This window comes from Nanorana parkeri, unplaced genomic scaffold, assembly GCF_000935625.1.
Source record: "Nanorana parkeri isolate BGI_ZX_2015 unplaced genomic scaffold, ASM93562v1 scaffold105, whole genome shotgun sequence".
Lineage (NCBI taxonomy): Eukaryota > Metazoa > Chordata > Amphibia > Anura > Dicroglossidae > Nanorana > Nanorana parkeri.
In genome coordinates this window covers 1,885,163-1,891,666 of record NW_017306373.1, presented here as the reverse complement: position 1 = coordinate 1,891,666, position 6,504 = coordinate 1,885,163, and positions in this window count along the sequence as shown.

Below are 6,504 nucleotides of genomic sequence, written 5' to 3'. Positions count from 1 at the left end.
GGATACACTCTGTCCTGGCCACTGAACCCACTAAAATCAGCAGGTGCATCATTATAACGGAAGGCAGAGTGACTCCACTTCCTGTGTCTAGCTTGGAAGTGCTCTTAAAGTATAATTAAACTCTCTTTTTTTTGCAATTTCTACTGCTCGCTAGCGGTAGATATATGCAAAAAAATAATAAAGTTACCCGAAAAGGGTTTTACTTACCTCTGTCTCCCCTGCTTGCTCCTGTCCGAAGATCTGAAGATTCTTGAGCGGTCGAGCAGCATAATGGGGTGGGCACATGCACAGTAGAGATCTTCAGCTGGGAGAAGAAGAGAGGCACAGTGTAAGTCAATGCATGCAGCCAAGCAGTGTGCACGCGGTACAGACACCGTGGGACACAGAAGACACAGCAGTCAAATCGGAGACCGGCACCAGCACTGGAGGGACTCCTGAAAACTACTGGAAAGAAGAAGATGATTGGATCAAGTGGCATAATTTAAGGTAAGTCCTTTAAGCAGCATTGGGGGAGGGGGGAAGGGTGGATATTTGTGACTTTAATGTCACTTTAAGCTGTGGAAAAATAACTAGTCATTCCTTGAATGAATAATTCATCAATTACTGGGTCTCTGAATTTCTTAAAATGTATACTTATCCTACCTGCCTATCTCCCGCTTATCTAAATAAAACCATCCTCCCATATGCAAGATGTATGCTCACCTTGATCTCATAAAAGCAGCCTGCTGCGATGTTGACAGCCTAAGGACAAACTCACTTTTCCACTGGCCATGCCTGCTCAGTCAATCCCCATAAACCTTTGGGCCTAGTTTACACAGGCCTCAACTTGTATAAGAGCAGTGTGAACAGTGGGTTTCTACAGAGCATTTGCAGAGCTTTCATCAAGCTTTCTTGAAGCTTTTAAAGCACCATGCAGCTCGAATGTTAAACACGAGATTGCTTAGTATGTGCTGGAGCTGCTGGCTTGCCCTGATGCCAGTGTGCTGTCAGAGAAGACATTCAGTGCAGTGGGCAATTTTGTGTCAGCAGAATGAATCTATGTTTCCCCTGACACAGTTGACTGGCAAATCCTTTTTAAAAAGTACCAGTCCTGGATCAGCAATACAAACCTCCGGCAGCTGATGCTAATAGCTAATTGTTTGCTTGAAATAAAAAATATACTTTTACACCATTACCATCTCCTGACACTATTATCAACTCCTTCCATTGCTGATGGCCTTCTACTTTTACCATCTCCGGCCACCGGTTACCAACACCTTCATAGCTGCTGGCCTGCCACCATTACCAGCTCCTGCCACCAATATCAGCTTCTTCCACTGCCACTGGACTGACACCATTACTAGCTATGCCTACTTCTGCTGGTCTTCCACCATTGTCATCTCCTGCCACCATTACAAACGCATTCCACTGCAGATGGCCTTTCATCATTACCAGCTCTTTCCACCGCTGGCCTGACACCTTTACCAGATCCCGCCACCTCTGCTGGCTTGCCACTATTACAATCTCCTGCCACTGATTACTAACGCAGACCACTGCTGCTAGCCTGCCAGCATTTCCAGCCTCTGCTTCTTTTACCATCTCCTTTCACCTCTGCCAGACTGACACCATTACCAGCTCTGACTACTTCTGTTGGTCAGCCACCATTACAACCTCCTGTCACCATTACGAATACCTTTCACCTCTGCACGCCTGCCACCATTAGCACCTCCTTCCACTCTCCTATAACTATCTCCTATTCTAGTTGCCGGTGAGGCATGCACGGACACACACCGATGGCCTTCCTTGGAGTTTAACATTGGGAGACACGGCGGAGATCCGAACAGACCGTTGTCTGTACTTTACTGTGGAGTCAACAAACAGTTTTAGACGATGTTGCCCATACTCATTCCATTGTCTGGGTGAAAATCTATAATCCCCCAAATTTGTTGAACACCGCCCTATGGAGGCATCCGGTGGCCTCATCTGAAACTGACCACCTCTTAACCTGAAGAAGCGTTATGTACGCGAAACGCGTTGTTATCTCTCACCAATCCCAACTCTTTGGGTCCAGCTAAGAATTCTTATATATGATTTGTACTGCTATGTACTACATCTATGTCATGAATTGTTAAAATAACCTTGATTACTGGTTAAGACACATCAATTGACGCAATCAATATAGCAATTAAAGATCAGGTGGAATATTTCAAAGCAATTGTGTTAAACCAATGAGATTAGGTCTGGTTGGGCTGGACACTGAACTCACCTCGATTTATCTGATGGCTCCCAACACCCATGTAGTTACTCTCTGTTATACACCTACCACTACACCTGATGAATTGCTATAGATTGCCCATCAATTGAATTGTGTCAATCACAAGTTAAGACCTACCAATTAATTTAGCTGTACCACTTAGCCTGACCAACATTGTTAACCGTGTCTAAGGGTACTGGTGGAGATTAGAGGTGTTCTCTCCTATGGTTTTAATTTTCAATGTGTCTTATTTTAATTATGTACTGAATAAAATGTATACTTTTTATACAAATAACACTCTTGTGAAGTGCTGCTCAAAGTGCCTAAAAAAACCCACTTTCCCACATTGCCTCTTTCTAATTCTCCTATAACTTTTGAATTTGTTTTGGCTGGTACAAAGTGATGCCTAATACTGCTAAGGAAAGAAATCAAGTTGAAAAGAATTAGAGTGGGGTGATGCTGCTGTATTTAAGCCAAGCTAAATGTAAAATTTTAAAAATGAATTACACTTAAAATATGTATTGCTGGTGTCTTTGCTGCTATCCGTGAGAATCATATTGTTCCATAACACCACATACAGCTTAAAGACATTTCTCAAGCAATTATTGGAAATGAATAGTGTTTTTCCCATGTCATCATCAAAGTTCTATAAAAAAAAGGATCCTCTTCCTGCTGAATTACCGTATTTTGCGGTCCATAAGACGCACCAGACCATAAGACGCAGGGAGGCCCGGCGCGCCTTATGGAGCACTCGAGACTGTAGCTTCTGTGACAGCTTCTATGACAGAAGCTGTCACAGAAGCTGCAGTTAGTGAACGCTGAGACAGGTGGCACTGTGATTACAGCGCCACGGTCTCAGTGATGACACAGAGCAGGCGAAGAACGTCTATTCTTCGTCTGCTCTATGGTTATCTCGATCGTCGTCGCTGCTCGGTTTTAATACGAGTGATCTCATTAGATCACGCGTATTAAACGAGCAGTGGCTCCTGCTGCTGAACTTGATCGCCGCCGCCGCTGCTCGGCTTTAATACGAGTGATCTCGTTAGATCACTCGCATTAAACGAGCAGTGGCTCCTACTACTCGCCCGGCGCCCGAAACTGCATGTCTCGGGCGTCGGGATTCGCTCCATAAGACGCAGGCACTTTTTCCCCCTCCTTTTGGGGGAAAAAAGTGCGTCTTATGGAGCGAAAAATACGGTATATTTTTTTAAATGTATTTCTGGGAAATGTCCCTCATGGCAATGCCCAGCTCTGCATGCCCTTTATTTGGCAATCCTTTGCCTACTAGCCTTGAAAATGCCCATAGATGATTTTTAAAATGTGCCTCTATTGACTTCAAAGGGGGTACAAATTAAAGTTCAAGAGTGGAGTTCGCTGGTGCAGATGACAGTTGAGTATTACCTATCATCTTTGCAGGGGACACTTTTTTGCACTTTCATGTTAGCAACAGAGTTACTATAATAAATATATTATTCACAGTTACATGGGTTGAAAAAATACCTTTGAGTTCATCAAATAGAATTTTCATATAATTGAATGTCATACTAAAATGGGATTTTAAACAGACTGGTTACAATCAGTTGGGTACTTGCTTACCAAATTTTTCAGAACTTATTTGTAAATTGTATAATTTTATCAGTAACTAAGCATTTTAAAGTGTATCATCCAAGCCCCCAACACAGTATAAAAACATTGTGTTGCTTATTGCAACCTACTTCATATTATATAATTTATACAATGATTAAGTTATTCCACATATATTACTGCATTTAATTTTTAAGATTTTTTTTCTTCATGTTATAAAATGATGTCTGCGTTGACAATGCATTTGGAAATCAATTTAATATGAATATTTTAAATGCTTGAAACAAAGGCAACTGTAAATTACAAAATGGTACTGAATAAAAACATAATTACTGCTTTCATTCATTCATAGTATATTAGTGTAATATAATTATCTTGCAGGCAGACTGAATCTTATAAATATTCAACAAAAGTCTTCAGAATGGGTATACAAATGAACACTTAAACCTAAATACTCAAATAAAAAGAAATTATTTTCCTATTTTAAATGATGAATGCATTGTGTTTTTGTGATAAATGCTTTGAAATACCTAGAGGTAAAGTTTCATTGTCAAAACTATTGCAGAGATTCATGGTTTACATATTGAGAAGGATGAGGTTACTGTTTTGATATTATTTACTAATTTTCTCACTACTCTTTAGCACGCAGTAATGAGAGTTTTATTGCAGAGATTGTACAACAACCTTCATTTGAACCCAAATGATGTATCTTTTTCAGAGATCACAGCAGACGTGGAGATGATAATCATTTTGTAGCTGTCTTAGAATATTAAAGCTACTATAATACATTTTGGATTGCCTTTCTGATGGTGGCATTAGTTTGTAAACCACAAAAAGCACACTGTGTTGTTAAGCAGTGTACAGTATCTATTCATATAAAACTATGTATACTTCATACACGCAAAGGCTAAACTGAGTGGCAATCTCCTTTCTCTATCCCCATTTGAAAGGTTTTGTAAACGTGATCCACACTCCCCTGGCATCATCTCAACGCTTTACATTACATCCTTACAGCACACCCCTTTACCACAACACCCATATATGGACCGCTGGCAGAAAGACCTAGTCCACGTATTATCAGATGACACCTGGTCCCAAGTGTGGGTCTCCACCAACTCTTGCTCCTCGAGTACTCGAAACAAACTACAAAGTAATCCTGCGTTGGTATACAACCCCATCTCAGGCTCAGTATTTTCTGCCAGACTGCGATGGCTTGTGCTATCGGGGCTGCTCTGACAGCGGCACATATATCCATGTGTGGTGGACATGCCCCATTGTTCACACATTTTGGACTAAAATTTTTAGAATGATCTCCACTCTCATGGGGGTCCAAGTCCCACCGGCCCCCAAACAGCATTACTCAATATCAGACCCACAAACATCTCCCACCACCCATTCAAGTTGCTGATACAGGTCCTCTCAGCAGCTAAACATACCATAGCTAGCTCATGGATTACCAATAAAATTTCCTTTCAAGCCTCCAAAAATAGAATCCACTGGATTTTCTCAAACGAAAAACTCTCTGCACGCCTAAATGACCAAATGCCAAAATTCGAGAAGATATGGGAACCCTGGGTAAAAACACTTCCTCCCGCTGACTTTTGACGCCCGATTACTGACTCTTTAATGCCCTTTAACACTTCCTAATAACACCTATTCTCTAGCTTACTGCCGACTAGACCATATGTTGGATCGCGCACCACGACTCCCTTTGATTCCCTCCCTCCCTTCTTGACCCCCCATCTCTCCCCACTCTTTCTCTATACCTTTCTGTGTTTTTTTTTCTCCCTTTCCTTCCTTCCCTGGAATATAACATGGGTGCAAAAATTGAAAAAAGGGCCTCAGTCATGAAGGGGTTAAATGTCTTATTTCCAAGACCCCTTTTGGGATCACTGATAGGACAGATTCTCACCTTTTCTGCATATAGTTCAGGTGATCGCAATAGAGTACCATGTTTGATGAACATATTTCCTGTTCTGATCATTATCTATGTAGGAACCGTTATCCATACATGCGCAGTATGCTTGAGTGCATGCACTAAATGCTTTGTATTTGTGAAAAATAAAAATCTTTTGAAACTAAAAAAAACAAAAAACTATGTATACTTTGAAGTTTAAGAACAACCATAACTTTTTCTATTTTTTAGTTTTGAATAGAGTGTGAAGGGTTAGAAACCCTGATGATTTTTTTTGTTATCCAGGGCTCTATTAGAGAGCTTTCCGCTCACTTTATGTCCCATTGACAATGGTTTTGCTATATAGAAAGTTAAGGGAAACCTCAAACAGCAACACAAACCGAAAGATAACTTTTTTTGAGTGGAACTGTATATCTTCTTGCCATAATGTGAAAGTATGTACAGCATACTAGATATTAGAACAGACTCACCTTGCAGTTTGACCGCCTTAGTGCTGACAGCTCAGAGCTGTCTTTCACTGTCTCCATCTTCTGCCAGTAGTTATCCTGGTTCCTCTTGCTCTTTATTGCCCACTAGACTGGACAGTTACTCAGGATGTAACTCCTGCACATGTGCACTGGAAGTACATCTTTGAGGCACCCAGCTCCCTTCTAGGCATTTTACCAATAACAGGAATGGGTTGCGAACTAAAACCCTGTTTTAAAATAAATGCCAGGTGGGCTTTTTTATGACAGAAGAACCTCTATGTCTCTCCTGTCTTAAATGCGTTTCC